The sequence below is a fragment of the Bos taurus genome, chromosome 2, assembly GCF_002263795.3.
Source record: "Bos taurus isolate L1 Dominette 01449 registration number 42190680 breed Hereford chromosome 2, ARS-UCD2.0, whole genome shotgun sequence".
NCBI lineage: Eukaryota > Metazoa > Chordata > Mammalia > Artiodactyla > Bovidae > Bos > Bos taurus.
This window is the reverse complement of record NC_037329.1, coordinates 15,785,517-15,806,049: the sequence shown is the minus strand read 5'-3', so window position 1 is coordinate 15,806,049 and position 20,533 is coordinate 15,785,517.

Below are 20,533 nucleotides of genomic sequence, written 5' to 3'. Positions count from 1 at the left end.
ATAGAATCATAAGCAGTGAAAAATATATAATTTTTAAAAGGAATTATTTGTCCCAATAATATCTGTACACATACTGGGAGCTGTTTGTTACTTGCTGGCACTTATATAAAAGGGCATTGACAAAGTACAGTAGGTAGGCAAGATAATAGTCAACAAATATTGTTAAGTGTTTTTCAAATACCAAATGAAGAATGGTACTTACGCATGGTTGAAAAATCTTAAAATTAGCATATTCTTTGACTTGATTTTCATATCTTTAAGGATTTATCCTGAGAAAACACCTGGATAAGTGCACATAGAAATGTGTACAAAGAGTCTTCACACTGTTGTTTAGCAGAGAAAAACATGCAGAGAACGTAACTTGTTCAAAAGTAAAGGATTTTGGGGAATTCCCTGGCGCTCCAGTAGTTAGAGCTCTGTGCTTTTACTACTGAGGTCCCAGACTTGATCCCTGGTCAGGAAACTAAGATCCCACAAGCCTACCAGCACAACCAAAAATAGAAAAGTAACAGATTGTTAAATAAAATTGATATTTTGTAGTTGTCAAAGTGATTTTCTAAAGAATATTCATTAACATGGAAAGATTTTTATTATTGGTTTTAAGTAAAATGAAAACAAGTCATGAAATAGAGTTTCCATAGAATGATCCCACTGTAAGAAATATATGTTTATATGAAAAGTGTAGATATTATTACTCAAACTGTGAATAGCTATGCTAGTGTGGACATCTGTTGTTTTAGCATATACAGGATCCATCCTTCACTATCCCAGTAAGACCTAGGCTTTCCAATAATCCCTTTCTTATCTCCTACCCAGGGACTGGGTAGAATTAATTCAAACCCAAGCTCAGCAAAAGGGGTAGGCATGTGACCTAATCTAAGCCAATCATTGCATTCCCAGCCCATAATAGATACTGATTCAGGAATGAGATTGAGCCATGCCCCAGGTTTTTGTTTGAAAATGTCTGGAGCTAAGATGGCCATGTTCCCACTGCTTGGGAGACAAGAGATGGGGGTACACCTGATGAAACCATTTGACCTTGTTGCTGCTGTTGTTGTTCAGTCACTCAGTTCAGTTCAGTTCAGTCACTCAGTTGTGTCCGACTCCTTGCGACCCCATGAATCGCAGCACACCAGGCCTCCCTGTCCATCACCAACTCCTGGAGTTCACTCAGACTTCACGCCCATCGAGTCAGTGATGCCATCCAGCCATCTCATCCTCTGTCGTCCCCTTTTCCTCCTGCCCCCAATCCCTCCCAGCATCAGAGTCTTTTCCAATGAGTCAACTCTTCACATGAGGTGGCCAAAGTACTGGAGTTTTAGCTTTAGCATCAGTCCTTCCAATGAACACACAGGACTGATCTCCTTCAGAATGGACTGGTTGGATCTCCTTGCAGTCCAAGGGACTCTCAAGAGTCTTCTCCAACACCACAGTTCAAAAGCATCAATTCTTCGATGCTCAGCCTTCTTCACAGTCCAACTCTCACATCCATACATGACCACAGGAAAAACCATAGCCTTGACTAGACGGACCTTTGTTGGCAAAGTAATGTCTCTGCTTTTGAATATGCTGTCCAGGTTGGTCATAACTTTCCTTCCAAGGAGTAAGCATCTTTTAATTTCATGGCTGCAGGCACCACTTGCAGTGATTTTGGAGCCCAAAAAAATAAAGTCTGACACTGTTTCCACTGTTTCCCCATCTATTTCTCATGAAGTGATGGGACCAGATGCCATGATCTTAGTTTTCTGAATGTTGAGCTTTAAGCCAACATTTTCACTCTCCACTTTCACTTTCATCAAGAGGCTTTTTAGTTCACTCAGTCACTTCCAACTCTTTGAGATCCCATGGACTGCAGCGTGTCAGACTTCCCTGTTCTTCACCATCTCCCAGAGCTGTCTCAAATTCATGCCCATTGAGGTGGTGATGCCATCCAGCCATCTCATCCTCTGTCATCCCCTTCTCTTCCTGCCTTCAATCTTTCCCAGCATCAGGGTCTTTTCAAATGCGTCAGTTCTTCACATCAGGTGTCCAAATCCCTGGAGCTTTAGCTTGAGCATCAGTCCTTCCAATGAATATTCAGGACTGATTTCCTTTATGATTGACTGATTTAATCTCCTTCCAGTCCAAGAGACACTCAAGAGTCTTCTCCAACACCACAATTCAAAAGTATCAATTCTTCAGCGCTCAGCTTTCTTTATGGCCAAACTCTCACATCCATACATGACTACTGGAAAAACCATAGCTTTGACTAGCTAGACAGACCTTTGTCAGCAAAGGCAACGTGATGTCTCTGCTTTTTAATATGCTGTCTAAGTTTGTCATAGCTTTTCTCCCAAGGAGAAAGTGTCTTTTAATTTCATGGCTGCATTTTGCCAACAAAGGTCTGTCTAGTCAAGGCTATGGTTTTTCCAGTAATCATGTAGGGATGTGAGAGTTGGACTGTAAAGAAAGCTGAGCACCAAAGAATTGATGCTTTTGAACTGTGGTGTTGGAGAAGAGTCTTGAGAGTCCCTTGGACTGCAAGGAGATCCAACCAGTCCATCCTAAAGGAGATCAGTCCTGGGTGTTCACTGGAAGGACTGATGTTGAAGCTGAAACTCCAATACTTTGGCCACCTGATGGGGAAGAACTGACTCATTTGAAAAGACTCTGATGCTGGGAAAGATTGAGGGCAGGAGGAGAAGGGGACAACAGAGGATGAGATTTTTGGATGGCATCACTGACTGGACATGAGTTTTGGTAAACTCCAGAAGTTGGTGATGGACAGGGAGGCCTGGTGTGCTGCAGTCCATGGAGTCGCAAAGAGTTGGACAAGACTGAGCGACTGAACTGAACTGAACTGACTCACCATCTGCAATGATTTTGGAGCCCAAGAAAATAAAATCTGTCACTGTTTCCGTTGTTTCCTCATCTATTTTCCAGGAAGTGATGGAACCAGATGCCTTGATCTTAGTTTTTTGAATGTTGAGTTTTAAGCCAGCTTTTTCACTCTCCTCTTTCACCTTCATCAAGAGGCTCTTTAGTTCTTTGCTTTCTGCCATTATGGTGGTGCCATCTGTTTATCTGAGGCTTTTGATGTTTCTTCCCGCAATCTTGATCCCAACTTGTTTTTCATCCAGCCAGGTATTTTGCATGATATACTCTGCTTCCCTTGTAGCTCAGTCGGTAAAGAATCTGCCTGCAGTGCAGAAGACCCGGGTTCGATCCCTGAGTTGGGAAGATCCCCTGGAGAAGGAAATGGTGACCCACTCCAGTATCTTTGCCTGGAAAATCTCATGGACAGAGGAGCCTGGTGGGCTGCAGTCCACGGGGTCGCAGAGTCGGGCACGACTGAGTGACTAACACTTAGTTACTTAACACCCTGCATATTAGTTAAATAAGCAGGGTGACAATATACAGCCTTGATGTACTCCTTTCCCAATTTTGAACCAGACTGTTGTTCCATGTTCGATTTTAACCGTTGCTTCTTGACCTTCATAATGGTTTCATAGGAGGCAGGTGAGGTGGTCTGGTATTCCCATATCTTTAAGAATTTTCCACAGTTTGTTGTGATCCATACAGTCAAAGGCTTTTGCATAGTCAATGAAGCAGAAGTAGATGTTATTCTGGAATTCTCTAGCTTTTTCTATGATCCAATGTATGTTCACAATTTGATCACTGGTTCCTCTGCCTGTTTTAAATCCAGTATGAACACCTCAAAGTTCTTGATTCACTTACTATTAAAGCCTAGCTTGGAGAATTTTCAGTATTACTTTGCTAGCATGTGAAATGAATACAATTGTGTGGTAGTTTGAACACTCTTTGGCATTGCCTTTCTTTGGGATTGGAATGGAAGCTGACCTTTTCCAGTTCTGTGACTACTGCTGAGTTTTCCAAATTTGCTGATATAGTGAGTGCAGCACTTTAACAGCATCTTCTTTTAGGATTTGAAATAGCTCAGCTAGAATTCCACGAATCTCCAGTAAGCCCGCTGTCCTTACCTCACTTGGGCTCCAATACCTCATACTGTGACATCACTCCTGTCCCCACCACTTACACCCCTACTTCATTTAGCTCCATTTCATGGCTTTTGTTCTGAATTAAGAAAAAAGAAAGGAAGAAAGAATGGAAGGGGGGTAGGGATGAACAGAGGGAGGCAGTAAGGAAGAAAGCTTTGTTTTCATTTATTTTTTCCAAGAGGGGTATATAAGAATTTGGGCTTCCCTTGTAGCTTAGGTGGTAAAGAGTCTGCCTTCAATGCAGGAGACCTGGGTTCAATTCTTGGGTCGGGAAGACTCCCTGGAGAAGGAAATGGCAACCCACTCCAGTATGCTTGCCTGGAGAATCCCATGGACAGAGGAGACTGGCAGACTAGAGTCCATGGGGTTGCAAGAATTGGACATGACTTAGCAACTAAAGCACCATAAGAAATTAGTGAAATTTATTTTAAACAAATAAAAACAGAAGGGGAACCATGACCTTTGTCTTCAAAAGATTAAAGACCCTTATATAGAAACACTAAAAGAACTTATTTTGAATTCAATGATATAAGGTACAGAGAGACTTTTTTCTTCAATATAAGCAATAATAGTGTTTTTAAAAATGTGAACTGTCTAAAGGCAAAATGGGATGCCTTATAAAATTATGAACTCCTTATAACTGCAAGCATTCAAGCAGGGACTAGAAAGACAAAATAGTCATTTCTATTTTGAAAGCAAGGTAGTACCAAATGACAACTAAATTAGTTCATCTGGTAGGTAACTAACTTGGGAACCCTGGGCTTTTATCTTTTGATTTCCTAATATGATAAATTAGTCTTCACACACCACATTTTTAAACATAACTCAAAACACGTCTGAAAGAGGATATTTGGAAAAAGCAGTATTCACCACCTTTTAGTTTATTTTAATTAAATAATTATTGAATTATTTTAGGCAAACATAATTAGGCCCTGATCTTTTTGTTACTCAGGACAATCAGTAGTCAATATACTAAATATAAACAACCTAACAGGACACACAGTTCCCTTTTGAAAAAATAGAACTATGCAGAATTGCACAAAGAGAAGTTTCCCTTGGGTAAAATTTAAAACATTGCATACCATCTCAAGGAAAGAAAAATGTTGTATTTTTATCTTCATGGTACGATAGAATGCTTTCTATGAAAACAAGCATGACAAAGTGCAAAAAAAAAAAAATGTTGCTACATTTACAAACCATCAGAGTTTAACTAATGGAGTAAAATCTCAAGTCCTTTAGAATAAATTTTACACGTGAGTATTTATTCCTTTAAAAAAAAAGTTTTCGCCACAGGTGTACATGTGTTCCCCTTCCTGAACCCCCCTCCCACTATGTTGATGTATGGCAAAACCAATACAATATTGTAAAGTAAAATAATAATAATAATAAAGAAATGATAAATGGTTAAAAAAAATAAAAGTATTATAAAAAAAAAGTTTTGTTTTGATAGAAATCTTTTTACAAATGCATTAGCACATTTGCCACTTCCCTGCCTTGTTAAACAGAGACTACAAAATATATATATATATATTTTTTAAATGCCTTCCTGACCCACATAATTATCACTCTGTACTTAACTTACATCCATGCCCTTAGAGTCTGCTGAAGCACATATATATATAGCCCTCCATTAGCAGCCCACTGATGTGTGTTCTGACTAGTAGCGTCTCCTTAGTTTTCCAGTTTTCTTCCTTACTGTCAAAATTGTCTGTCATTCTCCCATGCTGTTAATGTCTATCTCTAGCAGCCTTTTTCCTGACGTTAAATTCACTGCTTATCTGCCACTGTTTTGAAAAAATGGATAATTTAAGCAGAATAAGAACACGTACAAGAGATTAGATCAGAACAGTGGAGTAAGTACATGTGTGTGTCTCGTCCTTATTTCCCAAATCCTTAGAAATGTGAGAAAAATATGCTGTAAGTGTGCAATACAAGAATGTATGGCACGTTTATAATGAATTTATCTGAAGTAGAAAATTCCTAGGAAAGAACACACTGTTTGGAATATCTTGGTTCATTTGCCCTCCCTGTAATACCAGTGCTAGGCTTGAGGACTTGCGATGTAAAGACAATCAAAACCATGTGGCTTGTGAGAGGGTTAATTCCTAAAAGAAAAGGGGGCTTGACAGACAAATGCAAAGCATGTTTAGTATGCTGACACTCGCTGAAAGGCAGTCTTCCCCACCACCATCCTAGCCACTAGTGAAACTTAGAAACTTGTATTTCAAAATAAGAAACTAATCCTTTTCCACTTAACTTGAGCAGAATTCACATTGTATGCCAGTCAAAATGCAAATATAAGAACAATAAACATTTATTTATATGTAAATTATATTATTAAACCCATTAAATATACCTTAATAGTTGTGGACATAGAGATTCATGATTTTCTTCAGTTCTGGAAAATTCCAAGGTTTCTTTGATTCAAATGTTACCTTTCTGCCTGTCCCTCCATTATCTTCCTCTCAAATTCTTGTCAGAAGGATATTAAAATTTGATGTGTATCCTCTGTATCTCTTAATTGGCTTTTTATACTTTAACCTCCTTTTTCTCTCCATGCTACGTTTTAGGTGAGTTTCTCAGACTATCTTTTCATTCCCTAATTCTTCCTTGTACTATTCCAGGGTATCAATTATCTATTGCAACCTAACAAATCACTTCAAAAGGTAGTAGTTTGAAATAAAAACAATCTCTTATTTCTCATTTCTCTTTATTTTGTGGGCTGGCTAGATGGTTTTCCTGCCAGCCACTCACCTGGCAGGTCACTCAGATCTGGACTTCCCTGGGCTGTCAAATGGCTGAGTTGACTGAACCCCTTACACTGCATGATCTCTCACTACCCAGGAGGTAGCAAGCCAGGCTTTATTCATGGTGGCATTAGTGTTCCCAGAAGCAAGAGTATGTAGCCCCAGCTCTCAAGTACTTGAGTCACTTTTGCCAGTGATCCATTGGCTAAACATTGGCCAGTCATGCTGCCTAGTCCAGATGCAACGAGTGGAGAAATGGATTCCACTTTTGATTGTAGGAGTTACAAAGAGCATTTGGCCAGTCTTTGCAGCTTACCATACCTGGTTAGAGTTTATCCATCTTCTATATGCTGATATTGCAAGTATAATTTTTCTTTTTTAGTGTTTCACTATTTTTTTTTCATATCTACATTTTTTTTGCCTATTTTATTTCAAGAAATCCTTTTTTTTTTTTTTTTTAGTTTTTTTCCTAATAAGGATCATCTCCTTTTTTAATACTTATTTATTTATATTTTTGGTTGTGCTGGATCTTTGTTGCTCTGCACAGACTACTCTGTAGTCGCTATGCACAGGCTTCTCATTGCAGAGCGCATGAGCTCCAGTGGTTGCAGCACATGGGCTCAGTAGTTGTGGTTCAGGGGCCTTGGAGTATGGGCTCAGTACTTGTGGCACAGTGACTTAGTTGCTCCACAGTGTATGGAGTCTTCCCAGACCAGGGATCAAACCCCGTCCCCTGCATTGGCAGGTGGATTCCTATCCACGGTACCACTAGAAAAGTCTGAAGCCTTATTTTTGTAATGAATTTCTTTCTTTCTTTGAAAGAACGAGCTTATGTTAAGGTCTTTGTCATATTGTGCAATGCAAATAATTTCCTATGGGATGGATTTATTTTCTGGTTGTTGATTTTGTTGTCTTTTTTCCATTACTCTTTACATGAGTTTTATTTTGAAGGGCAGATTTTGTTTTGATTCATTGTTTTGGTTTGTTCTCAGGATCTCTCCTGTACCCATCTTACTTTTATCTTCTCTCCCAGTTATTCAGATCTCAAGTCCAGAATTGAGTCTTATAATGTGTTTTGGGATTTCTACACTATTATGACATATGGGTTCATAATGGGTTTAGAGCTTGGCACCAGAAACAGCTTGACTCAGTTCCTAGTCACAAGGTCTCTTCCTTCCTTAGACTACAGCTTCCTACAAGCCCTGAATAGCCAGTCAGCAGCAAGGAGAAAAGCAGGGAAATACAGCCTTTCTTTTTTTTAGCTTCCTTTCAAAGAGGTGAGCAGGAGAGGCCCCACTCCAGCCACTGGCTTCAACCTATGAAGCAGGGCAGAGCCCCCATCTCCTGGGGAGAAGGAATCTTTTAGTTCATTACCGGCAGGAGCCATCCATTCCTCACTTCTGTTTCTAAGCTCATCATCTGGCAGGCCTGTAGCTTCAGCCTCACTTGTTCATTCACATTTCTGTCTGTTTATGAATCTTGAAGATATTCCTGTGTTTTGGACACTGTCTACAGCTTCTACATTTTATCTATTATAGCTACAGTTTTCATCTAGGTGAAATATACTACCCAACTGACCAAAGCCCACATAGTTTTAGCAAAACACCTTATATTAATTTAAAAGTTCATGACAGTAAGCATATGAAAAGATGCTCCATATCATTAATCATTAGGGAAATATAAACCACAATGAAATTCTACCCCACAATTATTAGAATAGCTAAAATTAAAGACTGATCATACCAAGTACTAGCAATGATGTGGAACAACAGGAGTGTCCATACGTCACCGGTGAGAATGAAAAATCATGCAACCAATTTGGAAAATAGCTTGGCAGTTTTTTAAGCTAAACACATACCTATGGGTATGATTTAGCCAGTTCACTCTTTGTTATTTATCCAGTTAAAGTGTTCCTCCATATAAACACTTGTACACGAATGTTTATGACAGCTTTATTTGTAACAGCTAGAAATGGAAAACAATCCAAATTCCATCAACAGCTGGGTGGGTAAATAAACTGTGGTATATACATACAAGGCAATGCTACTTGGTGATTAAAAAGAATGAACTATTAATATAAACATCAGCATGACTAAATCTCAAAATAAAGCTCAGTGAAAGAAGCCAGACAAAAAAGAATATATACTACATATCCTTTGTAAACATTCTAGAAAATATAAACTAATTTATAGTGTAAAAAAGTAGCAGTAGTTGTCTGGGGGGCAGGGAAGACGAGAGGGAGAAATTACAGAGTTAGGGAGCTGGTGGAGGTGATGGCTGTATTCATTACGGTGATGGTTACACCCAGTAGTTCCCCTCTATATGCAGTTCTGCTTTTTGCAGTTTCAGTTACCTGAGGTCACTGGGGTCTGAAACTATTAAAGGGAAAATTCCAGAAATAAACAATTCATAAATTTTAAATTGAGTGCTGATCTGAGTTTCATGATGAAATTTCATGCTGTCCCACTCCAGTCTGCCCAGAATGTGAATCGTCCCTTTGTCCTGCATAACCTGTTAGTCACTCAGTAACCACCTCAGGTATCAGATCAACTGTTGTCTATCACAGTGATTCTGTTCAAATAACTCTTACTTTACTTAATAAAGGCTCCAACGCCCAGAGTAAAGATGCTGGCAATTCTGGTATGCCTAAAAGTAGCCATGCTGCTAAGTCGCTTCAGTCGTGTCTGACTCTGTGCAACCCCATAGACGGCAGCCTATCAGGCTCCCCTGTCTCTGGGATTCTCCAGGCAAGAACACTGGAGTGGGCTGCCATTTCCTTCTCCAATGCATGAAAGTGAAAAGTGAAAGTGAAGTCACTCAGTCGTGTCCAACTCTTAGGGACCCCATGGACTGCAAGAGTCCATGGCAAGAGTACTGGAGTGGGGTGCCATTGCCTTCTCTGAAAGAAGCCATAGTGCATTCTTTAAGTAAAAAGGTGAAAATTCTGTATTTAATAAGAAGATAATCAAGTCTGAAGTTGCTAAGATGTACCAATATTCTATCCATTAACTTGTGAAGAAAGAAAAAGAAATTCATGCTAGTTTTGCTGTTGCACTTCAAACTGCAAAGGTTAAAGCCACAGTGTGTGACAAGTGCTTAGTTAAGATGGCCAAGGCATTAAGTTAGCACAGTAAAGGTATTTTGAGAGAGATCATGTTTACATAAGTTTTATTACAGTTTATTGCTGTAATTGTCCTATTTTATTATTATTAAATTATTGTTAATCTTCTAGTGCACCTAATTTATAAAGTAAACTTTATCATAGGTATGTATGTATAGGAAAAAACATATTACATATAGGGTTCAGTACTATCCAAAGTTTCAGGCATCCTCTAGGTATCTTGGACCACATCATCCCACAGACAAGGGAAGAGTTGGAGGTGTTGGAGGTGATGCTGCTAGTACAGTGGATAGGAATCCACCTGCTAATGCAGGGGGCACAGGTTCAATCCCTGATCTGGGAAGATTCCACATGCTGTGGAACAACTTATCTCCTGCACCACAACTACTGAGCCCACACTCAGGGGCCCTCAAACATGGATGCTAAACATCAATTGTACACTTGACCTATATCCAGTTTATTATATACCAATTATTTATTTAAAAAGCTGTTTTTAAAGTTAATGTAATGTTATTATATCTGAGCTTATTTAGCTTGGTCATATTAGTTTCATTATAAGTATAATATTGAAAAAAATATTAATGATAGCTAACATTTATCTGCCACTTTGCCAAGCAAGTTATGTAAGCATTTTACTTAGGTCATCTCACTTGATCCCCATCAACAAGTTTACCCATAGGTACTTTAGATAACAACTCCATTATGTAGATAAAGAAACTGGAGCTTCAAAGGATTAAGTAAATTGCCCAATAGGTGACTTGTGTACTGCTAAGTGACAAAAACAGAATTTGAACCATATGCTGTGGTTCTGGGGCCCGAACTGAGTTAAAAAGGACAGTTTGCCTCACTGTTACTCAGTTTCCTAGTCCTGACCTTTGAAACTATCCTCTCTCCCCACTCTCCCTCAGCCTCATTTTCATCTCCTGGTAAAGCTCCAAAATCACTGCAGATGGTGACTGCAGCCATGAAATTAAAAGACACTTACTCCTTGGAAGGAAAGTTATGACCAACCTAGAAAGCATATTGAAAAGCAGAGACATTACTTTGCCAACAAAGTTCCGTCTAGTCAAGGCTATGGTTTTTCCTGTGGTCATGTATGGATGTGAGAGTTGGACTGTGAAGAAGGCTGAGCACCAAAGAATGGATGCTTTTGAACTGTGGTGTTGGAGAAGACTCTTGAGAGTCCCTTGGACTGCAAGGAGATCCAACCAGTCCATCCTAAAGGAGATCAGTCCTGGGTATTCACTGGAAGGACTGATGCTGAGGCTGAAACTCCAATACTTTGGCCACCTGATGCAAAGAGTTGACTCATTGGAAAAGACCCTGATGCTAGGAGGGATTGGGGTCAGGGGGAGAAGAGGACAACAGAGGATGAGATGGCTGGATGGCATCATTGACTCGATGCACATGAGTTTGGGTGAACTCCAAGAGGACAGGGAGGCCTGGAGTGCTGTGATTCACAGGGTCACAAAGAGTCAGACACGACTGAGCGACTGAACTGAACTGAACTGAAAGACTAATACACGAATTCCCAGAATGGGAATCAGGAAAGAAAACCGCTTTTTGGTTGCACTGCACCGGCTTCCATAAATAAGGAAACAGTGTGACAAACTTGGAAATTATGGGATGTCCTTGCTAGTCTACACAGCTAGTGACCACCTTTGCTTGTTTTTTATCTACTTTAAAACTTTATAGAGATAGAAATTAACTCGTAGAAATTTGATAGTAATGAAAATAATTCCCACCCATAGAAACACAAATTGTGTTTAGTGGGAATACTTGATTACTGCCCTGTGGAAAATAGCTTCTTTTGACCAGTGTTTTATCCACTTATATATTTAATTCATCTGGAGAAGGGAATGGAAAACCACTTCAGTATTCTTGCCATGAGAACTCCATGAACAGTATGAAAAGGCAAAAAGATAGGACACTGAAAGATGAACTCTCCAGGTGGTAGGTGCCCAATAACTACTGGAGACCAGTGGAGAAATAACTCCAGAAAGAATGAAGAGACGGAGCCAAAGAAAAAACAACACCCAGTTGTGGATGTGACTGGGGATGGAAGTAAAGTCCAATGTTGTAAAGACCAATATTGCATAGGAACCTGGAATGTTAGGTCCATGAATCAAGGCAAATTGGAAGTGGTCAAACAGGAGATGACAAGAGTGAATATCAACATTTTAAGAATCAGCGAACTAAAATGGACTGGAATGGGTGAATTTAACTCAAATGACCATTATATCTTCTACTGTGGGCAAAAATCCCTTAGAAGAAATGCAGTTGCCATCATAGTCAACAGAAGAGTCCAAAATTCAGTACTTGGATGCAATCTCAAAAACAACAGAATGATCTCTGTTTGTTTCCAAGGCAAACCATTCAATATTGAAATAATAGACAGCTCCAAGTCTATACCCCAACCAGTAATGCTGAAGAAGCTGAAGTTGAATGGTTCTATGAAGACCTACAAGACCTTTTAGAACTAACACCCAAAAAAGATGTCCTTTTCATTATAGGGGACCAGAATGCAAAAGTAGGAAGTCAAGAGATACCTGGAATGACAAGCAAATTTGGCCTTGGAGTTCTGAATGAAACAAGGCAAAGGCTATAGAGTTGTGCCAAGAGAACAATCTGGTCGTAGCAAACACTCTCCTCCAACAACACAAGAGAAGACTCTACACATGGACATAACCAGATGGTCAACACCAAAATCAGATTGATTATATTCTTTGCAGCCAAAGATGGAGAAGCTCTAATAGTCAGCAAAAACAAGACCAGGAGCTGACTGTGGCTCAGATCGTGAACTTCTTATTGCCAAATTCAGACTTAAATTGAAGAACGTAGGGAAAAACCATAGACCTTTCAGGTATGACCTAAACCAAGCCCCTTGTGATTATACAGTGGAAGTGAGAAACAGATTGAAGGGATTAGATCTGATAGACGGAGTACCTGAAGAACTATGAATGGAGGTTTGAGACACTGTACAGGAGGCAGGGATCAAGACCATCCCAAGAAAAAGAAATGCAAAAAGGCAAAATGGTTGTCTGAGGAGGCCTTATAAATAACTGTGAAAAGAGAAGCAAAAGGCAAAGGAGAAAAGGAAAGATATAAGCATCTGAATGCAGAGCTCCAAAGAATAGCAAAGAGAGATATAAGAAAGCCTTCCTCAGTGATCAATGCAAAGAAATAGAGGAACATAATAGAATGGGAAAGACTAGAGATCTCTTTAAGAAAATTAGAGATACCAAGGGGACATTTCATGCAAAGATGGGCTCAATAAAGGACAGAAATGGTATGGACCTAACAGAAGCAGAAGGTATTAAGAAGAGGTGGCAAGAATATACAGAAGAACTATACAAAAAGATCTTCATGACCCAGATAATCATGATGGTGTGATCACTCACCTAGAGCCGACATCCTGGAATGCAAAGTCAAGTAGGCCTTAGAAAGCATCACTACAAACAAAGCTAGAGAAGGTGATGGAATTCCAGTTGAGCTATTTCAAATCCTAAAAGATGATGCTGTGAAAGTGCTGCACTGAATATGCCAGCAAATTTGGAAAACTCAGCAGTGGCCACAGGACTTGAAAAGGTCAGCATTCATTCCAATCCCAAAGAAAGGCAATGCCAAAGATTGCTCAAACTACTGCACAATTGCTCTCATCTCACACGCTAGCAAAGTAATGCTCAAAATTCTCCAAGCCAGGCTTCAACAGTACATGAACCGTGAACTTCCAGATATTCAAGCTGGATTTAGCAAAGGCAGAGAAACCAGTGATCAACTTGCCAACATCCACTGGATCATCAAAAAAGCAAGAGAGTTCCAGAAAAACATCTACTTCTGCTTTATGGACTATGCCAAAGCCTTTGACTGTGTGGATCACAACAAACTGGAAAATTCTTTGAGAGATGGGAACACCAGATCAGCTGACCTGCCTCCTGAGAAATCTGTATGCAGGTCAGGCAGCAACAGTTAGAACTGGACATGGAACAACAGACTGGTTCAAAATCGGGAAAGGAGTACATCAAGGCTGTATATTTTCACCCTGCTTATTTAACTTATATGCAGAGTACATCGTGAGAAACACTGGGCTGGATGAAGCACAAGCTGGAATCAAGATCGCTGGGAGAAATATCAATAACCTCAGATATGCAGATGATACCACCCTTATGGCAGATATTAAAGAAGAACTAATGAAAGTGAAAGAGGAGAGTGAAAAAGTTGGCTTAAAACTCAACATTCAGAAAACTAAGATCATGGCATCCAGTCCCATCACTTCATAGCAAATAGATGGAGATGCAGTGGAAACAGTGGCTGACTTTATTTGGGGGGCCCCAAAATCACTGCAGATGGTATCTGCAGCCATGAAATTAGGAGACGCTTGTTCCCTGAAAGAAAAGTTATGACTAACCTAGACAGCATATTAAAGGCAGAGACATTACTTTGCCAACAAAGGTCCGTCTAATCAAAGATATGGTTTTTGCAGTAGTCATGTATGGGTGTGAGAGTTGGACTGTAAAGAAAGCTGAGCATCAAAAAGTTTATACTTTTGAACTGTGATGTTGGAGAAGACTGTTGCGAGTTCCTTGGACTGCAAGGAGATCCAACTAGTCCATCCTAAAGGAAATCAGTCCTGAATATTCATTGGAAGGACTGATGCTGAAGCTGAAACTCCAATACTTTGGCCCTCTGATTCGAAGAACTGACTCATATGACAAGACCTAATGCTGGGAAAGATTCAAGGTGGGAGGAGAAGGGGACGACAGAGGATAAGATGGTTAAATAACATCACCGATTCAATGGACATGAGTTTGAGTAAACTCTGGGAGTAGGTAATGGACAGGGAGACCTGGCGTACTGCAGTCCATGGGGTCTCAAAGAGTTGGACATGACTGAGCGATTGAACAAACTGGCTGAACTGATTCATTTCAGCATCCCTGGTCTGACTGTAATTTTTCTTTGAACTACTTGTAAAATCTACTGGTTCCCTCATTAATAGTGAGTTAAATAAAAGCTTTAGCATATGTTCATTTTATATTTGTATGAGTTACAATTTTACCTTAAAAAAATCTATCCTTTATCCCATATATATATAGAATAATTTAAAATTATTTTGAAAAAAAAATAAAATAAAATTATTTTGAAAAATGTTACTTAACAGTAGCTAACCAAATTCAGTAATCTCTTCCTTACCCTGTCCAACCATGAAATTCCCTTCTGTATATATTTTCAAAGACTATGAGAATTTCAGCTCTAATATAAGACAATGGTGAGCCCCTCCCATTGCCTCTAATTAGGAAAAGTAATATTTGGGAGAGTAAAACAGAAAGTAGAAATGAAATAGAGGTAAATTTAAAATAGGGCTTTTTTCCTCTATAGAGGAATATAAAATTTTAAAAGAATAAGAGGGAGAAAAATAAATAAATGTAGACCTTAGGAATGCCTTCTTGTGACATCTGTAAAGAGAAAGGAAGGCAGCCAAATACATGTCCTTTGGCTTGAGTGTTCATAGAAATAACCGAGACTTTAAAATTGAGTATTTGGAAAGAGTAAGAAATACCTGCTTTATGATGGTTAGTATATTAAATACAGATGACTCATGGTTTTTTCCAGTCCAAATATCCAAGTTCTTTTTTGTCCTTTAGCTGAAGCAGTAAGGGAGTAAGACAGGAGATCAAGAGGCCTGACCAAGGTACAAGTCTCTGGAGCATAACATTAAATAACCTTGGATACAGAAAATCAGAAAAACATTGATAAAATCAGAACTGAACAAAAGACTCTTATTATCCAGATTATCTGCCATAAAGAAGCTTTCATGGATATCTAGTTAAAACTGAAAGAGAGGGGGGACATCTTAAAGTTTTCTATAAGAAAAATGAGTAAATGGGAATTATGTAGTATATACTATTATCATTTAAGGTATATAAAATATTGATGCTGTCCTTATGAATAAGTAAAGGTTTATCTGAGATGACATTCAAAATATTTAACAACCTTAAAGCATGAGAAAGGCCTATTTGGAAGGATGCAGGACCTCTAGAGAGCAAGGTTCTAGATGCTTCTTACTATGCCTGACATTGACCTGGGGTTCATGCTGGGTTTTGGGAAGTCCAGTAAGTCTCAGGGGAATAACCAAGACCACTGGGGCAAGGGTTTGGCACTTGGAAGGCTTGGGACAGTGGCTATTTACAAACTGTATGGAAGTATTTCACTAAAATACTCATCTCTCTCTCTCTGTTTTCTTGCCTCCCTCCCTGCATTCCTCCCTTCCCACTTTCTAAGTACTTGGCACTACTCACCTCTGCAGAAAAGGGCAAAGGATTTGTAAAAGAAATGGTCACTACTTGAGGTTTAAAATGTGCATAGCTGCAAATAATAGACAACTCTACTACAGTGGCTTAAATGGAAGAGTTTTTTCATATCATGATAAAACAGGCTAGCTATGAGCAGTTTAGGGCTTGGACACGGTGATACACAGTGACATTGTCAAGGACCGGGTTCCTCCCATTTTTGTCTTCTACCATCTAGCCATCGTCATCACACTTGTTGCCTCATGGTTGTAAGATGGTTCTTGCACCTCTGTACTTCACTTCTGAGTTTCAGGAAAGAATAAGATGAGAGGATGAAGGAGTGGTATCTGTCTTAAGAGAGCACTGTCTCCGCAGACTTCTGCTTGCCTTTGGCCAGAAGTGTGTCACGTCACCTACTTTGGATACCAGGCAACATCAGGAGGCCAGTGTTTTTAGTGATGCACTTTGTTGCTTTGAGAAAAATGAGAATTTGTTAGTAAGGGTGAAGGGGGAAAATAAATATTGTTTAGGCAAAAGGTAGCACTTACCCCACTCATTTAAAGGCTGTATCAAAAACTGGACAGAGGGAATTTCCCTGGCAGTCCAGTGGTTAAGACTCCATGCTTCCACTTCAGGGACATGGGTTCGATCCCTGGTTGGGGGACTAAGAGCCCGCATGCCACACAGCACAGCCAAAAGGAAAAAAATAAAAAGGAAAGAGTTGGCTCTGCTGATGAAATCTTAATATTTATGAAAAAGTCTTAAAATAGCAAAGTACAGTTCACTCTGCTAAGAGTTTTTAAATAATGTATTATGCCACTTGGTAAATGTTAAATTTAAATTTCACATCTGCAAAAATGTATATAATCACAACCTCATGTTTAAGTGGAAACCATTGTATTACATATAAGCTGCTTCCAAACATGTATGACTAATCAAATTTCTAAGCCAAATTTCTTCATCCATGCAGAAAAAAAGCACTCCTCATTGATGTTCACATAAAAGCTTTTTGTCAATGTAGGATTAATTTTTGTAGTGTCTGAGGAGAAAGAAAAGACATAATTTAAAAATTATGAAACTATCTTAGTTGAAGCAATCAAATATAAAGGAATTTTCAACTCAAATATTTGAATTTCAGAGTTACCTGCCACTTTGAGGTCATTACATTTTGCTTTTCCTGGTTCTGCTTCTGTTCTAGGGTGATCTTCAGTTTCCATTCTGTTTTTGTCTATTTTTGTTTGACTTTATTGTTTTTTTTCTCCATTTCAGAACAGAGTTTTTACAAGAGCGATAGAGAGCTTTTCTCCAAATTGCCCAACATTACTTATCTCTACTCTAGAAGATGCGATCCTCATCTGTCTCTGCAAAGAGGCTTTTCGTAGTTTCTAGTGCGGCAAATGCGATGCAATGAGTTATACTCCCAGTTTAAAAACATCTATGATGTAAAATCTAAGAGTTCATTGGAGAACAGCCCTTACATAATATGTTTGAGCATGGCTTATTTAGTCTGAATCCCTGTTTAGGAAGAAAAATGTTCTCAGAATAGTTTCCTTTTCATAACTGTTAATACTGGTGAATCCACCTCTAAATACACCAGAGAGAAGAGGGAAATCAAGGAGAGACCAACATATACAGTCAGCCCTCTGAGTGCCAAGGCTTCACATCCGAGAATTCAACCAACCATGGATTAAAAATATTTAGGGAAAAAAATCTGAAAAATTCCAAAAAGCAAAACTTAAATTTGCCCTATGCCAACAACTATTTACATAGTATCTACATTGTATTTACAACTATTTACATATAATTTACATTGTATTAGCTATTATAAGTAATCTAGAAATGATTAAGTATACAGGAGGATGTGTGTGGGTTATATACAAATACTGCACCATTTTATATAAGGGACTTGAGTATCCTCAGACTTTGGTATCCTTGTGATGACTGAGTCCTGGAACTTATCTCCCACAGATATCAAGGGATGACTATGTGGTTAAGACGCTGATATTCACATATCACACATATAGCGCTTAAGTTCTCAATCAACAGCTAAATGATGGGCTTCACTGGTGGCTCAGTCTTCACTGGTGAAGAGTCTGCTTGCCAATGCAGGAGACACAAGTTCGATCCCTGATCTGGGAAGATCCCACATGTTGCTGAGCAGCTAAGCCTGTGGACCATAACTACTGAGCCTGTGCTCTAGAGCCTGGGAGCTGCAATTACTGAGCCTGTGGATCGCAACAAAAGAAGCCACCACAGTGAGAAGCCCACACACCACAGTTGAGTAGCCCCAGCTCCCTGCAATCTGAGAAAAGCACGCACTGCAACAAAGACCCAGAACATCTGACAATGAATAATATGAATAATATGTTAATATGTTAACATATTATTGAATATGAATAATATGTTAAAACAAAAACTTAATGATTCCCTAAAAAATAAAAGTGGAGGGTAACAAGACATTTCCAAGATAGATGTTAGTTCTACATTTATATATGCAATTTATATGCAATTCAAATTGTTGTTTCAGTTGCCCAGTTTATCCAGTTCTTTGCAACCCGATGGACTGCAGCACGCCAGGCCTCTCTGTCCCTCACCATCTCCAAAGTTTGCCCAAGTTCATGTCCATTACATCAGTGATGCCATCCAGGCATCTCATCCTCTGACGCCCTCTTCTCCTTCTGCCCTCAATCTTTCCCAGCTTCAGGGAAATTCAATTCAAATCAATAATTTAATTAATTAGAGTTAATTTGAATAGCAATATAAATTAACTTGATGTAAATAGACTGAAATACTTATTACATTAGTTTAAATCAATTTATCCTAAAATTTGTGTCACTAAAGACCGATAAGTAATGAAGACCTCCATTCCTTGTCTCCTTTATGAAGCCTAGACAAATGCCTGCTTGGCATTAAATGGACCCAGTGAGTCACCTAGATCTAATCAGAGGTAGCTTTAAACTTCATTTGGTGTCACTGTAAAATGTTATATCCTGGTAGTGAGAATGTAAGTTGGTTCAACTACTTGGAAGAATATTTGATAATGTAGCAAGAATTTTTTTAATTTTTTAATTGAAAGATAATTGCTTTACAGAATTTGGTGGTGTTCTGTCATACATCAACTAGAATCAGCCATAGGTACACCCAAGTCCCCTCCCTCCCGGACCTCCCTCCATCTCCCTCCCCACCCCACCATTCAGCCTGTCACAGAGCCCCTATTTGAGTTCCCTTAGTCATACAGCAAATTCCCATTGCCTATCTGTTTTACACATGGTATTGTAAATTTCTGTTACTCTCTCCATACATCTCCCCTTCCTCCTCTCCTCCCACCTTGTCCATAGGTCTGTTCTCTATGTCTGTTTCTCCACTGCTGCCCTGAAAATAAATTCATCAGTGCCATCTCTTCAGATTCCATATATATGTATCAGTATACAATATTTATATTTCTCTTTCTGACTTACTTCACTCTGTATAATGGGCTCTAGTTTCATCCACCTCATTAGAACAGATTCAAGTGTGTTCCTTTTTATGGCTGAGTAGTATTCCATTGTATATATGTACCACAGCTTCTTTATCCACTCTTCTGTCGATAGACATCTAAGTTTCTTCCATGTTCTAGATAGTGTAAATAGTGCTGGAGTGAATATTGGGGTACATGTGTCTTTTTCAGTTTTGATTTCTTCAGGGTATATGCCTAGGAGTGGGATTCCTGGGTCAAATGGTGGTTCTATTCCTAGCTTTTTAAGCAGTCTCCACACCATCTTCCATAGTGGCTGTATCAGTTTACATTCCCACCAGAAATGCAAGAGTATTTCCCTTTTATCCACACCCTCTCCAGCATAACTCAGATGCCCATTATATCTACTACTGTGGGCAAGAACCCCTTAGAAGAAATGCAGTAGCCATCATAGTCAACAGAAGACTCTGAAATGCAGTACTTGGATGCAATCTCAAAAACAACAGAATGGTCTCTGTTCATTTCCAAAGCAAACCATTCAATATCACAGTAATCCAGGTCTATGCCCCAAACACTAATGCTAAAGAAGCTGAAGTTGAATGGTTCTATGAACGCGTACAAGACCTTCTAGAACTAATACCCAAAAAAGATGTCCTTTTATTATAGGGGACCGGAATGCAAAAGTAGCAAGTCAAGAGATACCTAGAATAACAGGCAAATTTGGCATTGGAGTACAGAATGAAGCAGGGCAAAGGCTAACAGACTTTTTCCAAGAGAACTCTCTGGTCATAGCAAACACCTTCTTCCAACAACACAAGAGAAGACTCTACACATGGACATCACCAGATGGTCAATACCGAAATCAGATTGATTATATTCTTTGCAGCCAAAGATGGAGAAGCTCTATACAGTCAGCAAAAACAAGA